Genomic DNA, 20,438 nt, shown 5'->3' with positions numbered 1-20,438 from the left:
CTGGTCACGATCGAGATTTTCGTTAGCAGCAGCAACCAGAACTTTAACGATGAATGCGATGACTTGTGAAGGCTTAATGACTGGCTGAATGGCAAGTTGTACTTCAGTTGGCTCTTGTTCCCTGTATCGTGGTTGTGGTGTTTGTTTTACTGTGTCAGCATAACTGCGGGTTTGTTGTTGTTTGCTAGTAGATGGTTGATTGACAAAGGTGGTTTGTTGAGGTAGAGTTGGGAACTTGCCGATAGGTACTGGTGCGGTTTGCACACGTGGAGTCTTCGAGAATTTTGCCTTGATAGCGGCAACAAACTGGAATTTGGGGCAGCCTCGGAAACATGCCGCGTGTGGACCTCCACAGTTACTACACGTGGTGTTGTTCCTTTCTTTTGGGCAGTTGCTGATGGTATGATCGCCTGAGCATCGAACGCAGCGTGTTTTGGCGGTACAAGCGTTTTTCGTGTGTCCAAAACGCTGACAGTTAAAACACTGCAAGATATTATTATCAGGGAAGTTAGGCTCCTCGAATCGAAAACGACGGAACCACAGAATGACTCCGTTTTTCAGGAAGGAGGTGGCCTGGGTGTTGTCAGTGACATTGATTTTGATAAGAGGCGTGACTTGCTGCGTTTCGCTGATCTTATTCTAGAGAAGTTAGAAAATTTAACTTCACGTAGTATTAATTCCTCGTCAATTTCTTGGTCCAAGGTATCGAGAGGTATACCTCGGATGACGATGGTTTTTCTGGGGGAGTCTGAAGGTACCCGTTGAGTTAAGGGGATACCACCGAAAGCATCCGTTGGCCATGCTTTGAGAAGAATGGCGTAGTCTTTAGGACATTCGGTTTTGATAAGTATTCCACCACGGGGTAATCGGCGAACGTTGTTGAACTTGACGCTTGGGAATAGTCGTTTAAGTTCAGCAGCTATTTGTAGTTGTCTTACTGTCGCGGGGATACCCTCTGCAATAATTGCAGATGGCATTTTAGTAGTAGCGGAGTTAGAGGAAGAGTTGGTAGCTTTTGAGTTAACCATGGGGCGTGATTCTGGGCACTTGCTGGTTTTGACCGAGCTAGTTGAAGTCGCAGTGAGGGTGGACAGAGAATCGCTAGAAGTGTTCGGGTCATCATCGGTAGAAAGAGCCGTGCTTGCGGTAGCTTGTAATTTCAGGCGCTCGGCGTTGGTAAGGGACGGGCCCTGCGAGCGGGTGGTCGGCCTGGGTATCTTCTTCTTCATGGCCGTTCGTTTTTCCTGTGAGACCCCCAGAGTGGGAGTTTAGCTTGGTGGAAGACTTGGTAGGAAAAATAACACCTGTGGTAGAGCTTTAATTGAGAGTCTAGTAGGATCGAAAAAGCAATATGTAGCCCTGAAAAGGACTGAGGAAATTCGGATTGTATAGAACCTTCACAAAATTAACTGCACTAACGAAAGCTAGTAGCGTTCACTATCACTCGTTGACAACGTCGTCGTGACTCGTGTCTAAGATTCCACCGCGAGGTAGGTGGCGCATGTTGTTGAACTTGACGCTTGGGAAGAGTCGTCGAAGTTGAGGCAATTTGGGGTTGTCTAACGGTCGCGGGGATACCCTCTATGATAATTGCAGGTGGAATCTTGATGGTAGTGGAGTTAGTGAAAGTATTGGTAGACTTAGAATTTTCCGTGGGACATGTTTTGGGGCTCTTGTTGGTCTTGGCAGAGCAAGATGAAGTGGCAGTGAGAGTAGAAATAGAATCACTTCATGTGTTAGGGCCCTCGTTGGTTGAGAGTGCCACGCTAGCGGCGGCTAACAATTTCAAGCGCTCGGTGTTGGTTAGGGACGGGCCCTGTGAGCGTGTAGTCAGTGTTACTTTCTTCTTTTTCATGGCTGTACGGTTTTTCAGTGAGACTCCCAGGGTGGGAGTTCAGCTTAGTGGTAGACTCAGTAAGGGGGGAAAAAGCACCTGCGGTATAGCTTTTAATAAGAGGCTTGTATAAATCAAGAAAGCAGTAAGTAGCCCTGAAAAGGACTGAAGTACTTTGGAATATAAAGAGCGTTTACTAAATCGACTACTATAGACGTTAGCTAGTAGCGGTCTCGTCTGTGACTCGTCGACTGAGCTCGTCTGTGTGACCATCTAACACGCTGTTCACTCACCATTCTTTTGACATTAGTAGGAAGGAAACACTGGATAGGAATTTAGGTTAATTTATAATGTTGTTCACCAAAGGGAACGAAAAATAACCAGGGGTGGTCAGAAGCTACTGTTTCTCTTCACCCCACAAGCGACGAGATAAATTTTACGAAGTACGTGATTAGTGAAGTGAACTTGAGTGGCAAGATATTTGTTTATCTGAAATGGTGATTACAGATGACCCCGAAATTAACATACTTGTGTGACTGTTTAAGGAGCGTCGGAAAGAGCTGCGGAGGAGGCCTCCCGAGTCTGTAAGAGATCAAAGACTGAGACGAGAGACTCAGCAACTCATTCATCTGCTTGAAGGTTTCTTAGACGTAAATGTAGTCGTAAAAGATGAAATGAGACGAGTAGAGAGATGCAAACAGTACGTCAGCCTGGTTAAAACTCATAATCTAAATTAACCGAAATTTTGATACTAGAATTTGATGATTTAAGATGCATCCTAACTAGCTCATTTCAGGGCATGGACCTATAAATCAAAGTATTTTGATGTGGGGAACGGGAGTACCCGAGAAAACCACTTTCACAAGACGAAAGAAAACAACCCCACTAGTCCCCAACGCTGGAAGTAAGAAGGCATACATGATTAGTCATTCGAGTTTACATTCAGGGCTTGTATGTAATTGTATGGTGAGAGGTATCACTGTCAAGATCGTGGGGTGGCTGCTTGTTGTGGAAATTGTCTTGTTAATTGTGTTTGGTTGTTTGCTTTTCTGTAGTATCTAGCTGCTAGATAGGTACCGTATTTTTCGCCTAATAAGCCGAATTTCTGGCCCTAAATTTTGGACCTGATTTTTGGGGATCGGCTTATTGGCCGATCACTCCTTTCGGAAATTTCTTCTTCTTAGGAAATGTTTTTCTTTTGAAAATTACCATAGGCGGTAATTTTGTCCCATCAGCAAAGCACGTTAAGACTACAGTGAAACGTTGTTTCTAGAATTTCATTGGTTACCTAATTACAGTGAGTGGAGCCAATAACGAATGACATATTGATTCCATCTCTGTCTCAATACGACACGTTCTGCTTTACTACAGAACGACAATGATCACACGCAACATGCATGCTGACGCTGAAACGAGACTAAGAAATCATTTTGAAGAAACTTGTCACTTCTTAAAAATGGCTTTGGCTTATTGGGCGGTAATAACCAAGAACCCTCATTTTCAGAGCTGAAAATTGGCCTCGGCTTATTAACCAGAAAATACGGTAAGTCTTTTCTTGAGAGGTAGGGTGGTACTTGCTTTATCAAATTAATCAATCGGTGTGTACCTGGGGAGTCGATATGCTAGTTATATGTCAAGATTCTGGGCCTGTTGTAATTTCTAAAGATGGAAGAGGGGTGCTTTTGCAGTGATCATGTTGCCGTATTCAATGATCGGCCGAATGTAAATTCTGTATATGGTGAGAATCGTTTTTGTTCTACATCCTTTGACGATACTACTGATTCTTCTGAGGTAGTAGATTCGTTTATAGACTTTTGAGAGAATGGTTTTAAAGTGATCAGTCCAAGTTAGCTTCTTGTTGAACGTAATGCCAAGGAATTTTATAGTTGAAGAAAATTTAAGTTTAGTGTCCATCATATTAAGTTTAACCTTAGAGATAGATTTTGTTTTTCCTCGAGATTTTGCATTTGAATATTATAGCTTGTGTTTCAATGGCATTAAGCGCGACCCTCCAGGTGTTGCACCAGATGATAATGCTATTTAATGTGGATTGGACTTTAACAGATGTCCAACAGAGGGGATTGGTTTGCCAAGCTTCAGATTTTTATGTCTAAGCATTTTTTGATATTTTGGATAACCAGCGTAGGATGCTGCATGTTCACCATTGTAGTTGCTGCATGTGGTTTCTTGACATGGCCTCTGGCAGTTACTGACATGGTGTAGACCTCCGTAATGAACACATCATGGAGAGGCTTTACGGGCAGCGTGAGTATGGCCAAAGCATCGACAATTAAAACGCCTAAAAAATGGCATTATTCTGCGAAGATGGAATATTTGGCTAACCATAGGGTTATTCCATTGGCAACAAGGTTGTTGGCTATGGTTTGGTCTTGAAGAGCAAGTTTCACGAGTGGGACTGGTAGTCCAGTCTTGAAAGATTTGATTCTGTCAGTATAGAGAGGGCAGATGTTGGAAGCAGCAAGTTTGAGTTTGATTTCATCCATAGTAGTTTAGCAGAATGCCTTGAATGAAAGCACTTAACTATATAGGTAAAAACGGCTCGTTTGGGTCATTGTCATGACCGAAGAAGGTCGAAACGTTGTTCACTCCTCTCTACGTAAAAAAAAAATCTCAACCCAAATGAGGCGTTTTTCATATATATTTCTCTACAAGTGGGTTTCCTCGACATCACTGAGAGGACTTAACTACTATTCCCCTTTCGGGATTCTTCCGACTTCAGATTATTCAATATTCTGGAAGTTTTTAAGTATTTTTCGTGCAATATCAGGCTGACAAGTGGCTGGAATGCCTTCAGTAATGATAGCTGGGGGGTTTTCAGCATTCCTACAAGTGGTGGAGACTTCCATGGGATAGTATTATCAGGCTTAATATTGGATGGTGCAGGCTTTAGTGGAAGATTGCAAAGAATTCAGTGCAGTTTCAGACGAGTCTTCTGAATTATTAGCGGATTTTCTAGACAACTGATGATGTATTCTTAGTCTTTCTTCATTGGTGAATGGCATGTATACTAAGTTTACTGTAACTGTCATGCTTTCATATGAGGCTCAAAGTGTTCATCTGTATAAAGTAGTGCCAAGTTCTTAAACTACTTTTATTTTTAATTAAAGTTTTCAGAATAAATAGCAGGAAAAATTTACTAATAGTTTTTCTTTATTACATTTTTGTATTTATTTCAGAATAGTTTTATAATTTGATATACAAATTTTTTATTAAACCCATTAACTTAATTTTTATATCAGTATTTTAACATTACTAATAAAATATTGTAATTTATTACAAGTCTTACAACTGATGTATAGAAAATCCTATTAGAGTAAGTGAACTTAATTCAGGAATCTTTTCAGTACCCTTTGTGTAACTATGTAATGTTTGCAGGATAGAATAACAGAGCTGTGTAAATAAATGGGGTATTTATCTTTAAGCCATTTATCCCAGGAACTTTGTTTAATGTAAAGGATGAATTAACCTTATCAGTGGTATGCCGTAAGTCAACATACACAAATTTGACTACCAGATTGAAGAAGTTAAATTAAGGATTAGTGGATATTTAGATTGGCTAAAAGTCGTTGCATTCATGGTAAAGGAATTATGCTATCTCATTCGGATTATAAATGTAGGCTCAGACATTAAAGAACTAACAGGCATATCAGAGAATATTCGAGATTTACCTTGTATGAAAGAACTTCAACAGTGTGTAAACTGTTTATCTACAGAATAAATTAGGATAGATGAGTGGAAACGGACTGGTTCAGTGAATATAACATTATGCTTGGTAGGAATACTAGTAAGTATAGTGTTATACACAGTACATGAGGAATTGGCTTTAATGCAATTTTGGAAGTTAGATGGGTTATGTAAATTCAAAATGAAAACCAAAACAGGGCTAGGCAATAATAGAAGGTTGTCTTATTCAGAGGCCACTGAAGTGGTTGCTTTACTTGACGGTGACCCATCTAATTAGGACGAAGATTGATTTGTTAGAGACTGACAAAATTTGAAGTTATTTAACCAATTGATGAGGTCAGCTAATTATAAAGTGAATATTACAAATCAAAATTATGAGGGAAAATTAATAGGATTAAAAATCACTGTCACTAACACCACCAACAAAAATGTTCGAGAAGCAAGATGTAAAAGTTGTTCGAGAATTCAAAGACGATTAGAATGAGAATTAGTTAATTGAAGATGACCATAGATTTAAGAAACAAACGCTAAGAGAGCAGGAATTTGGAATGAGTAACAAGACAGTAGGACTTTCCGGGTTAGTTGTCATCTGTAGGGATACGAGTGAGACATACACCAAAATCTGTCGAAGAGTTTGGAGGTGAGGCTCATCACTTGACTGATTTTGCATGTGTAGACGTTAAACTTCAGTTATTTAGTATAGAGACAATTGACCTGCAATAATCATGTGATGTGATTATCGTATTCAACCACTTGAACATTGTGATAAGATAAAGGCTTGTGCATTATACAAATGGATCAGAAACAGTGAGTCGGTGTTTTGTTCTTTCAACACGAATTCTGAAGATGAGAACATAACAAAAGAACAGTGTCTAGAAGACAGGAAGAAAGGAATCACTTGACTGTAAATGATTGTCTTCAATTTGATGTAATAGCTAGATGATATTAACATAATTATGAGATAATGTTAAGTTTTTGCTTGTCATATCAAGTGTTTATATAATTATATAGTTTAATGAGAATCAAGCATATAATTGTGGTCTGTAATTGTTATTGTAGTGTGTTAATGTTTATTAGATACAAACACGAGCAAAGTACATATGATTCATGTTTAAAGTTTATTAGAAATGATTGATGTGTGTGTCATATATTTTAAAGTTCAATTTAATTATGAGGATAGTTAAAGAATAAAGGAGTAAAAGCAGTAACTTGTTACCCAGTTGAAGATTGACTGACTAAAAATGCAGAATATTAGGGAAAGTATTGAAAATGTCCCAAGATGTCTAAACAGAATGATAGAAATGGAGAAGTTTACTCAGTAAATATTTACCAAGAATAAAATTATCTTAAGGAGGAAAAAATTTGTGCATTTCAAATGCTTCGTGTATTGAGCAGTTATATGCAGTAAGGAGAAGTGTGATGTATATTAACAAAAGTATAAAGTATTATAAAATGGCAATTACCTTAAAAGAGAGATATGTTGAGAAACGTTTCTACTCGTCTATTTATGCAAGTGACGCTCTTAAGGTCTTGAGAAGGGTAACGAAAGTCTCATTCATAAGATGAAACTAAGGTTGTTATACAGAGACTGTCGTCATTGCAGCATGGGAGAAACTGCTGCAAATGCTAAATCCTTCCTTGGCATCACAATGGAAAGTCGCGAATTTGATGCAGTATCCATTTCAGAAGTATATGTATGGATACAAGTAAGCAGGCTGCCAACTAACTGACTTCATCTGTAAACAACGAGCAAGTGATTTTTGATTGTGAAACAATCAAGGAAAATAACCAATTAAGTGTCAGATCTACTTGAGGGCAGTTGTGTACACTATTTGGAATATTGTAATATTGGAAAGAGTTTGTATTAAAACTGATGTTTGAAGCTCAAACGTTAGTTCTTATGAATTCAAAGTAGGTTCTGCAAAACTTGTGTTTGGAGGCCAAAGAGCGAGAAGAAATTGGGTGTTTCAAACCATTGCAGCCATCACCAGGTGAACCTCTGAATCTGAATAATGGTCGTGACCACTCCAGTGATGAGTTTACCAAACGTTTCTCACCTAAACTCTCTAAGTAACTTACTACAATTACTCATGGCATTGGATAACATAGTCGAAGACAGTGGAGTTGATACATTGTAAAGACTTTGTTTTGTTGGTTATACTAAAAGAGCTTTGATTGTGTTTAGTTTAATCAAAGTAGTCAAAATGCATTGTAATATAGCTTTTCGAAAGTATATTAAAAGTGCTTTATTTTGCAAAACTTAGTGTCTGAATCAGGTTCTTTAAATATAAGTATATCGAGTTAGTGCTTGTGTGCTCTATTGGCCACTGCATTTCTCAGTTAATATGGATAAATTGTGGAGTGGAAGAATTAGCCAAAATGCAACAGCTAGCCTACCCAGACTGTCTGTCTTGTATGTTGTTCATCTTGTGGTAGATGATGCTCTCATTAGGGAGAGTCAACTTTGATTCAAGTATTGGAATTACAATGGTCACTGTTCTAGTTGTGCATGAAATGTGGTTGGTACTGTAAGTGGGTAGATTCAGTGGGTTCCAATGGTGAGTTGCTTTTGAGGGTAGTCTGCTGTTGTCGTTAGACGTTCCATGAGGGAAGTAGTAGGGAAAGTAAGCCAAGAGATAGGTGTGAGAGTTTGGTGTTTTCTAGCAGAAGCTCTGTCCGACTTGATTTTCGGACACATCTACTTTCTACATTAAACAAACTACTAATCTCTTCCTTCTGATAATACATTCTTACAAACACTTCAAACAACCACCATTCCTTCACTTGTTAGCAAATTCACGTTAGAATTGGAAGTACTATAACATTGTTCAATACGTTTATATAGCTGTTTATGCTGTTCTAATGATCTAGAGTATCTGAGGTCAAATAATTCAAAAATATACATTTTTGGATCTTGTGCAATTATATAAATAATGATTAAAATTGAATATTTATAAATGTGCTCCCAACCCAAGGACATGTGGAAAACATTGGATATAAATATTTTCTTCTATGCACTGAAATGCCAGATAATTCTCACCACAGTGTACACATCATGGCTTTTACTTATAAGCATCCGACACGTGTTTGCGTCTCTCACAATTGAAGCATTGTGTTACTAAAATGTTAGTGTTTTTTGCCTTCTCCACTGTGTATCTTTGATACTCTGATTGGCTTGTGGAGACACAATAGAGTGAGTAAAGATAACTTTGCCTAAGCTCGATATTTAATATAGGATAGAAATCAAGCTAAACCTCAAAGCTGAAAAAGACAATCAATGTCTCGAGGTCAAAGAAGCCCATATGGATGTCAAGAAAGAAATGGAAATTGTACTCACTACCATCAACCAAGGCAAAATGACAACCTTAATATATCTATTTAGTACAAAATATCACCAATTGATGAAAATGATTTCTATAGATATATCCAACATTTTGAAAAAAAGTGCCCAATACATGGAATGGCCCTCTGAAAAATGGTCAATATTATTGAAAAGTATTTTAAGTGGTGAAGCACAAAAAGGTTATGATGCATTGTCTTTGGCAGGTTGTACATATAATAATGTTAAAGCAACTATTCTCAACCCATATGAATTATATGGAATGTGCCCAAGAAAATGAGGTTTATTTTGGTTGATGATGTAATGCTATACACATTAGCAACAGTTTCGACAAACCAAGTTATTTCTAATGCAGGAACTTAAATGCTATACAAACCTTTCGTGTATGAAAATAAAGTTGAAACACTACAAGAAGCAGGTGCTCATTTTGATTATTACATGAACACATAAAATCATTGTTTTATAAATAAGTGTTCCCGACATTGCAGCAAAAAAACCTATATCTGTTCAACAAACTAAAGTTGGAGAGTCTTCTAACAATCCAGCTCACCTTATGACAATTAGAATAAAATTCCATGAAATTCATCAAGGTCTGTCTGCCATTTGTGTAAAACAACCTCTTCATGTTATGTCCAAAAAGACAGGGAGGCAACACAGAGTGCTTTTGCATCTACAAATGGGCGTTGTTTCACCAAATCATCCAATATTGTTGATTTAGAAAAGATATGCTCAAGATAGTTTTAAATGGTGTGTCCAAGAGAAAATGGAGACCACCAAATGTGCCACATAGAGACGACTGGTCTGTAATTTGTGAAATCGTTGTTTTTAAAGCAAGTCATTCTGAAATATTTAAAGCTGCTTGTGAACTCACCATGGAAGGTTATTTAGGTTTTAACAAGACAAAATTATGAGATTTCTTTTGGCCACAAGTTAGGCAAGTTGTTTCTCTGTTTTTTAAAACTTGTCATACCCGTCAAGTAGTTACGTTTTCTGACTAAAAGGTTGCTATTGCTCATGTGAAACCTATTCAAACTTTCAAAGCACCCTACAGATGTGTTATTGATTGTGTTGAATATTTAAGAAACTTCGTGATGGAACAAGCATTTGTTGACTATCATGTGTGCATCCACACAATTTTCTGAAGCTATCCTTATAAATATTTAAGACAAACATTTCTACTGCTTTGATTAATTTCTTTACTTTTATGTCTCGCCTAAAGAAATTAAGTCTGATCAGATATTAAACTTTGGGTTGTTTCAACAGGTTGTTTACCTGCTTGATGCTAAACAGATCAAATCTAGTGAATACCATCCCGGATTACAGGGGTGCTCTTGAGAAATTTCATTCTACCATGACAACCTGCGATGCAGTCTCGATAATGAGACAGATTTGAATGAAGGAGCTAATTTATTATTTGCTTTTGATCCATTTCGGTAATAATTATGGTTTAGCTTATTTGAGTTGGTATTTAGCCGTTAAGTGCATGGTGCTTTGAAGGTCCTGAAGGAACAATGGTGGGAGGATGACTCAAAGGAAATATACCTACTGGAATGTGTTTTCAGTCTGTTAGGTGTTCTGAATTGGCTCGGAAGAAATTGAAGTAATCAGAAGCTAAAATGAAAAACATTTACAACCATAAAACTAAAGAGTATAAGTTCTGTCATGGTGACATGGTCTTAGTTACGTTATCCACCATGGGACATTCATTCAAAGATAGGTACCATGTTTGCTGTGAGGTTGTTTGCAAACTCAGTGAGGCATAAGAAGGCTACCCAGCTGTGTCATGTTAATACGTTCAAGCCCTATTACATCTGAGATGCATCTAAAGCATCTTAACCATTGAGTATTCTACTGAAAGACATTCTCTTTGACTCTGGCTCTCGTAAATTTGAAAATATTGTAGATGAACACAAAATCAAATTCCGTAATTCTGATACTCTGGGCAATCTTAATGCAAAACCTCGATCACTTTCCTCCTGTAGAGAAAAATCAACTTGTTGGGTTATTGAATGTAAATTTCCAGATCTTCCTAATCAAATCAACATTGTTGTTCTAAATGTAGATATAAGTGATGCTTCTGTGAAAACAACCTTATTGTGTGGGTTCAATTAAGGCTGATAAGATACATAATGAAATACCTTATGGGCTGGAAAATGGTATTATGGATAAGAAAGATATGATACCACTATTGGGGTTTCCTTACTTCTAACCAAACTGAAACTACACCATATTATGAAATTGTGATGCAAATACTACCTTTATGAATAAGACTTACACAAACAACACGAAAACAATAATAATCTCGATGCACCTACACACATATACTACGTACACAACAAGATTAAAACAATCTTGTCACACATACACTACTTACACAACAAGATTTGTAATAATATGCTTTACAAATCAGTATATTTGTTTTGTTGAACATTACCTATGTATTACTTCTAAGAATACTCAGTTAAATATACATTGAAGTGTTGTGAAAGCAGATTTGTTTATGTGAAAAGTATAAAATCGGTCACCAACCTACTACTCCACAATCAGTTACAATAAAACATTTAAAATTAACTCCAGTGTGCCTCTTAAGAAAGTAAAACTAAACATTCGTTCAATGATCAATTCATAGAAGTATCTGGTTAAACTTACGCCGTATAAACAAGGTATGTAAATTAGGAAATATCGTATATAAACTCTGGACCAATAATTTTAGTTTTTACAATGATATTCACCAAACACTAAATGTACAGTGGCTAGACACAATGTTGCTAAAAGAAGATTGATTAGAATGAAAAGGTTGTCAAATATAGTACAACTATTTTCTTTTGTTATGATTTTAATTTTAAAAAACGCCTCTCACACTTTTACATGTCTTCTTCAATAACGTTCATTACAATATATTTCTACATTTCTATCAATGTGTTTTACAATACGTTACTAGTAGTAAACCCGGAATTATCGTGGCAATAGGATATCGCCTAACGTTAATAGGCTGCCACAGGGGATGAGAATTGAAGGAGAAACATCAAAGATGGCGAGGTCGTACTTCTAATTGTTGTCAACAGAGGACGCACCATCAGGGACGCGTTGCAGAAACTAGAACAAAATGAAAGATCGATTCTATTGGAATATGTGAGATAACATGATTATCTTAATTATCCTACGTTTAGAAAAATTATTGTTATATATTACATAAATATGTCAAATAATTTACAATGACTAATTGTGATTTCTCAGTATCAATAACTTTATTGTTAATCAAAGACAAAAGAAAGATTTTGTTTGCATAAACATTTCATTTGGGAACACCATGTTGGCATCACTCTTTGCAAAAACAATTTCACATGCATACGTCACAAACTTCGTAACTGTTTGAAATATTTGTTCAGAAAGCTCCAAAATACGCTATCATACTATTTACGAAATTTTGTTAATGTGTAAAAAAAAAAATACCAGACTTATTGTTTTATGGTTAAATTACATCCCATGAGTATTAGTTTCTAACACACTTTTATCTTCTATGGAAAAACTCGTGTTTTGTCATAACCTGGTGTAAAATCACATATTTAACAAGCTTAATGGAACATTTGTGAATGAAACTTCAAGATATACTAATATGCTGTTTAAGAAAACTTAAGTTAAAAAATACCGACACACACTTCGATATAATAGTACCTGCCATATATAGATGTTCGAGTAGGTTATCATAAATCAAGCATAATAGGCAAGTAATCTAAGCTCCTTTATTTTAGAAACTATATAAAACCTTTGAAAACTAACCTGCTTATCCCAACATCATTTTGACCTTGATATACCAGTCTTATACATCTTCAAACAGATGTGAGTAAAAGTTTGTGAAGTATCACACAAACATATATATATTGTATATTATTACACAATATACTTTGCAACTAAAACAAACTTTATGTCTACTACACATTAACTCTGACAATGGTTTTATATCAAGATAACTTTATACATTTAGCTTTGTGTAATGTTATCTGAAACGTAAGAATATATATTAATAATGTTTGATGTTTCAATTAGAAATTATTTTCTACTTTTGGGTTACTATTGTCTAGTTTTGATCTAGAACTCAAGTATGTTTCGTTTATATATAACACATATTTATATACATAGTCTAACTTCTTGAAGGTGTAATAATTTAGACGCATATATATATCAGTGTCGTCCATCTTGCAATTTGAACAATTTTTACCTGAGGGTCAAATTCACCTGAGAGTATAATAACCTTTGATATTTATAAATAACACAATGCGTGTGGATTACCAAGATTAAATTAGCTGTCATACAAGTTAGTGTATAAAGTTATATAGGGAATTTGGAAGGGGCTTCGTAAAAAAATTCCGTTTTTCGCTACATTTTAGTAAAAATAGGTGAAAAGGTCTGTCTTAACAAAGTAACTTAATTCTACAAAAAAAAGTTACTGCACAGTTACACTTCCCCAGAGTATGTAGTGGATGTATCTTATCGCCCATTCACACTGGTTGTGGTCTTTATCTCAAATAAATTGCTTCAAAAATGGTTGTTTAGAGAAAAAACAACAACACCTATATAATGATTAGATAAACATTTGAAGTTATTCAGTAATTTATGGACCAACCGTCAGATAAAATCATTCAATATATATCATCTACGAAGTCCTTACAATATATGAAGATACGCTGCTGGCCAAAACTTTAAGGCCAATAAACATAAAGAAAAAATTTGCATTTTGCGTTGTTATACTCAACCACTTATTTGAGTAGAGCTTCGAAAGATGGCAGTGAGAAGAGGGAAAATAAAAATAAACAACTTTTTTAGCATTTAGTAAAGAAAATGTGAACACTATGAAATTAGCCTAACTACTAGCTGGTCGAAAGTTTAAGACCATACTGAAACGAAGCGTATTTTGGTAAACACATCACGAAATTTAGTCATTTGTATTCAAGCATTAGCGTTGTCAACATCTCCCGCTGACATTTCCTGTGTTACGTTGGGTAAAAACATGGCAAAGGCTAAAAAGGTGACAGAGTTTGAACGTGGCAGAAATGTCGAGCTGCAAAAGCAAGGTATTTCTCAACGTGCCATCACTGGTGAGATTGGGCGTAGTAAAACTGCTATTGCAAATTTCTTAAAAAGACCCTGAGGGATATGGAACAAGAATTACAAGTGGCCAGCCCAAGAAAATTTCGCCGGCGTTGAGGAGGAAGATTCAACGGGTTGTCGATTGTTGAATCAGATTAAGGCCCTTACGGACGCAGAATGCAATTCAAGAACAATAAGACAGCATCTGCGAGAGAAAGGCTTTAAAATCCGTAAACATCTTCAAAGGCCACGCCTCCTTCCACACCACGAAACAGCTCGGTTAAACGTTTCTGAGAAGCACCAAACATGGGACGTAGAAAAGTGGAAAAAATTTAATCTGGATGGTCCAGATGGCTTCCAACATTACTGGCACGATAAGGATATCTCACCGGAGACATTTTCTACACGACACAGTGGAGAAGGCACCATCATGATCTATGGCGCTTTCTCTTTCCATGGAACAATGGAGCTTCAGGTTATAGAGGGGCCTCAAACAGCAGCTGGCTACATTGGCGTGTTGGAGAGAGCATCCATATTGACTAGAAATGGATGAATATTTCAGCAGGACAACACTGCAATCCACAATGCCTGCAGAACATAGGACTTTTCCATGGCGAATAACCCTGATTCTTTTGGACCATCCAGCGTGTTCACCCAATCTGAACCACATTGAAAATGTTTGTGGGTAGATTACAAGGTAAGTCTATAGAAATGGATGTCAATTCCAAACAATGCATGATTATCGTAAAACCACCTTCACCACTTGGAATAACATTCAAGCCAGCCTTCGGAAAACACTTATATTGACCATGTCAAAGCGAATGTTTGCAGTTATTAGCAATGATTGCCGTGCAACTCACTGCTGAGACCTCTTGTTGGGCATTTCCTACTTTGTTTAGAACTGCTTTTTGGTATGGTCTTAAACTTTTGACCAAAACAGAAAAATAAAAAACAACCTTAGGAAAAGACACACTAATTCGATTAAAAACCTAAAACAAGACAAAAAACATTAAAAGTCTAAAAACAGGTAAACGAAATACTATAGTCATAATGAACACAAATGAATACATTCACGAAATGAAGAACATCCTATCAGACACAAACAAATTTAAACCAATACACTTCAGTGGCAAAAGTCACCCACTGCCTCTCCGATAAGAATGTATAATAATGGAAAACAAACTCCATTTGGAAGTGACACAGGTCATATATACAAAAGTTACTTTTGAAAGATATATTTGCAGTCACTAAATACCTAAATCACCTGGAGCTAACAAACTATATTATATATATTACCATCCTCAATACCTCCAAAATTAAGAATTCGCCAATTTATTAATCAGTTGACCATCCTAATTTAAAATCTCCATTCGTCTGTGCTAAATTTAACTTAAATTCCAACCACGTGTTAGTAATACTTTCAATTGCAAGTGTTGCTAAACCTCCAAGTTTATGCTCTTTATAGATAAATTCTGTGATAAAGATAACCAAAAGCAATGCTTTATTACAGATGTGCTAGTGTATCACACATACTGGATACTACATGTTACACATTCAATTAGATAAACAATATTTTATGTCGTGACAGTTATAAGTTTTGTAATTATGTATTTTACAATCATATGGTCTTCAATTAATATGAACAGTGAGCTTCTTATGGTCAAATATGTTATCGTACTTTATCACCTTCTTCCCTACATTCTGGATTCTTTTCCTCTAGCCTGTCAGTTCTAAACTATAGATAACTAGCTCAAATAACCCTTGATCAGTTTTTCATTATTATGTTTTCCCCTTTAAAAAAAATTTAAATATTCAAACAAAACTTATTTTTAAAGATTTTTTTATATGCTTGTTTATTCCTTATGATATTTTATATGAATTTCGCCAAAGCTATACGAGGGCTGCCTGCGCTAACCCTCCTTAATTTAGCAGTGTAAGACTAGACGGAAGGCAACCTAGTAATTACTACCAACTTTTGGGCTACACTTTTACCAACAAATAGTGGGATTGACCATTACATTATAACGCCTTTACGGCTGGGAGGGCGAGCATTTTTGGTGTGACTTGGACTCGAACCAACGACCCTCGGAGTGCGGGTCGGGCACACTAACCCCTGGCCATGTCAGGCCTTATGATTTGATATGTAGCATTAAGAGCTTTCTCTTTTAAATGAGTTAAATTGTCTGTTTATATATTTTTATAATAGTTTTTCATATTTTTGTATATAAGTACCTAACTGTATACTGTAAATAAGGAAAACATTTCTTTCAAAATTTGTCTTTGTTCTACTATTTATGCTCGATATATAAACCCCTTTTTTAATTTTGTTTAATATTTAAGAAATATCGTCAGGGCGCATTAAGCCTCGATTTTAAGATTTGTTAATAACTCGTAGTCTTAAGATGTCAATGCCGGCATTTTCTTAAGCAATACACTGTATTCACGTTTGGCAGATCATAGAGTGATAAGCAAAGCACGTGCTGATACATAATGGACTTTATTTTAAAACTGGAAAGTGGGTGTAGCTTATTATGAAACGGTTACAACACGGGTAAACTATATTGTTCGGCACCTGATCCATGTACAGGAATGTCCGCAGGAAGGATAAGAGCGGGCAGTTGAACATTTGTATTTCACAAAAAGATGCTCGTATTATGATGTAAACTTATCATTGTAGTTAAACTAGATGAACTTAGTATATACAATAAAACTGTCAATCTGTGCTCGCAATTACGCATACAGAAAACACATTGTTTTAGCCAATTGACTTACAGTGTCAAAGCTGAGCCTCTATGTACATGTTTTTCTCTTTGGAATATTTCTGTAGGCCTCCATATTCGAGATAGTAGGTTTTCTCTGGGTATACTCCGATTTGTTTTACATAGTAATTTTTTCAGTGTGCATTTATTCAAGTAATCGATATACGTGTGTGTGTGGATTTATAAATATATACATGTATATTATAACCATACTTTTTTTTAAGTCAAAACACATTAAAATACACGCACACACTCGTGTAATGTTGTAATGTCTATATGTGAGTATCACATCACTAACTCATAATCGATGTTCTTCTTGCCCTCCTATGTCTTCCCAGTTACGTCATCGACCGACCGAACTCCTCTGGATGTCTACAATTCCATACTTCCACGTGTCAATACATCAACATGTGCGGACACTCTCTCTTCCTCGTTTTTAGCTTTGCTCTGACGTCTTACATACTAATATATCAGGTAAAAATTCACCTTTGTTACGCTTCTTAGTTTCCTGCAGGTCTGAAATAATTGGTTTCACAGGTTTGCGAATTTTCACTTCATAAAAAATTGTTTAGATTTTAATAAGGAATTTTCCATAATCTTTTTGTGCACATATCGAAAAGTAATATTCTTCTTTTTTCTATTAATTAAGAAAGTTTCATAAATCCGGAATAAAGAAAACATATTACCGTTTCTCAGCGCCTCAAATTGTTTTTTAGGCTTCAGTCTATTAATTTTGATGCTTGTAATCCTAATTACCTGTAAAGACTGTATTGGATTGGTTATTATAAAAATAATATTTTGTGGGTACACTCAATTCAGAGTCGTATTGCTTTATCATGTTTAATAACTCCCGAAAAGAACTGCATGGCACCCACGTGAACATACATTTCTTTAGCATCTAATATCGACCTATATCCTTCATTTATTTGTGATGATTATTATATAGCAGTATTAACTCAAAATAAATATGAATCTGTTTTTAGGAAGAAAGTAGATACACGAATTGTAGGATTACTCTTTACCGATGTGTCGAATGCAAGAGTTTTGCAAATGAATTAGTCTTCACACTTTGAACCGATAGAGATTGTGCTTTTTGTGTTCTTTCGCATTTATATTAAAAGGTCTATAGAAGATACATTGTTATTACACGTCTGGAAAAGCATTTCTAAAACATCACAATTAGAAAAACTAATTTACAAAAACGAGCTTCTTATAATGATATAATATTATTGATATCTTAGCTAAGAACTGTTAAAATTATTCATAATTCTGTACTAATTTAAGTTAAAAATTAATCCGTAAATTAAAGCCAACAATTATATAAATGAACCAAATTAGCCTAACGCAGTCATACCAGCTTGGTATTATTATTACTCTTAACAATACTAATTGCTTCTATCATAATTCATCCCTATGTTTACATTGAATCAACATATTAGTATCATTATTACTTATAGTACTAAAAACGCTACTTAAATCTGACAAACTAATGATATCTTGTTGCCCTGACTGTATGTAAAATATAAAGAACACATATACATGTGTATGTATATCTCTAAACTTAGTTTGTTGTATCTTTGAATTTATTATTGGTTTGTTGTTGTTGGTCCAGGTGTGTGTGTGTGTGTATAATTTTTCAACAGTTTTTCAAGGAAATTTGTTGTTGTTGATGAAATGTCTTATTTTGTTGATTTCATCGTTAATTTTATCAGTTCTGTGGCTGTGTTTATTTGATTTTTTAATACGTTGAGTTTTTGTTGGGAATGTATCTTTTACAACAGATTTCCTTCCACAGGTCTGGTCCAACTGAAAGCAGTAAAACTCAGTTTGTTAGCAATATGTTATCACATTCTTGTGATGTTATTTTACTTACTTCAGAAAACATTTTATGGTTCTATAATAAATTTCAACAGCTGTATATTAACTTAATGAAAGCCATACCTAATATTCATTTTGACTGATGCTTACCAGAGTATTTTTTGGATCATTTACAACTGGCAATGCCAAATCATTTTATGTTTGACGATATTATGAGTGAAAGTGATGAAAATAAGAGAACATCTCGACTTTTTACACATGGAAATCACCATCTCAATTTACCTGCGGAGAAATGCACAGCATTAGTTTAAGTTATATATCCATTATTTTGAAGCAATGTATTTGAGATAAATACCACAACCAGTGTGAATGGGCGATTAGATACATCCACTACATACTCTGGGGAAGTGTAACTGTGGAGTAACCTTTTTTGTAGAATTAAGTTACTTTATTAAGACAGACCTTTTCACCTATTTTTACTAAAATGTAGCGAAAAACGGAATTTTTACGAAGCCCCTTTCAAATTCCCTATAGAAGTTATATACTCACTTGTATGAAAGCTTATTTAATCTTGGTAGTCCACAAGCATTGTGTTATTTATAAATATCAAAGGTTATTATACTCTCAGGTGAATTTGACCCTCAGGTAAAAATTGTTCAAATTGCAAGATGGACGACACTGATATTTATAGACGTCTAAATTATTACACCTTCGAAAAGTTAGGCTATGTATCTAAATTTGTGTTTTATATAAACGAAAAATACCCGAGTTCTAGATAAAACCTAGAAAATAGTAATCCAAAAGTAGAATATAATTTCTAATTGAAACATCAAACATTATTAATATATATTCTTACGTTTCAGATAACATTACACAATGATATTATATTTGTACAGTCATGTGAAGTTAGGACACCCTATGAAAGCCTGTGTATTTACGTAACATTTTTTGGTTATATAGATATTTAATCTCAATTTTAACAATACTGAGAGATTATAAAAATATAACTAAACAATTAAAAGTGAAGAAAAGACTTTAAGAACTTCTGTAAATGCTGTGCTACAAAAATGCATATTCGAACTGAGGAAAAAGTTAGGACACCACATTTATTCCCACATAAAATGGCTCAACTCACACACAGGTGTATCACACCAAGTGCACATGATTAGAAGATCGTTACTCAGCATTGTGAATGAGGCTTGCCCTATTTAAACCTCAAACATTTTGTTTGGTGTGCTCCTCCTGCCTGTTGAAGTGCGAGTGAGTACCACTGCTGGCAGTCGAGTATGGTGTGGTTCATTCTGTACTTAGCATTGGGTTTGTTCCAGTTTGTTTTTCGGCATGTTGATTGTACCGTGTCCTGTACCATGTGCCGTGCCGAGTTCTGCCTCGTTCATGTCCTTTGATCGTGTGTAGCCTCATTGCGGTGTAGGAGTGTTTGTGTGGGGGTCATTGTGTGTGTGCTCGTGTACGTACCGTGTACTCTGTTCGGCCGCGGTCCATCCGTCTCGTGGTGCCCACGGCCTCGCTGCCCTCTGCAGTTATAGACGCTTTGAACGCCGCTGTCGGGAGCAGCCATGTAGATTGCTTATAACATTCTGGCAACGGGTGTTATGTGGCGACGCTGGCGTCGGCCGCTCACGCCTGTCGCCTGCTCGACCAAAGAGACTTTCCCTTGGGAGACCAGCCTGTGCCTGTGGAGCCGGCCGGGCTAAACGTTAAGTGGATCACCCTCCGGTCAGTTACCTAGGAACTGTCCCATGACGTAGTCAAGGACGTGTTGTCGGCGTATGGGATAGTACGAAAGTTAGAACACAAGGCGCACCAGAAGCGGCCACATGTGTGCACTGGGAACCGTCGTGTATGTATGAACATGAAGACACCATTTCCGAAC

At 36.1% G+C, this 20,438-nt stretch overlaps 1 long non-coding RNA gene across 1 annotated transcript in view; it reads right to left on the bottom strand.

Moving 5' to 3' along the window:
• Positions 1 to 11,727: 11,727 nt before the first annotated feature.
• LOC143231571 (uncharacterized) overlaps positions 11,728 to 20,438 on the bottom strand; it is a 38,647-nt gene continuing 29,936 nt past the window's right edge. The window contains exon 4 of the long non-coding RNA XR_013016985.1: positions 11,728 to 11,975. This is a non-coding gene — a long non-coding RNA (uncharacterized LOC143231571). The remainder of the gene's footprint in view (positions 11,976 to 20,438) is intronic.

Source organism: Tachypleus tridentatus, chromosome 11, assembly GCF_004210375.1.
Source record: "Tachypleus tridentatus isolate NWPU-2018 chromosome 11, ASM421037v1, whole genome shotgun sequence".
NCBI classification, from domain to species: domain Eukaryota; kingdom Metazoa; phylum Arthropoda; class Merostomata; order Xiphosura; family Limulidae; genus Tachypleus; species Tachypleus tridentatus.
Note: the sequence above shows the minus strand (reverse complement) of the source record. Positions and strands in the feature narration are given on the sequence as shown.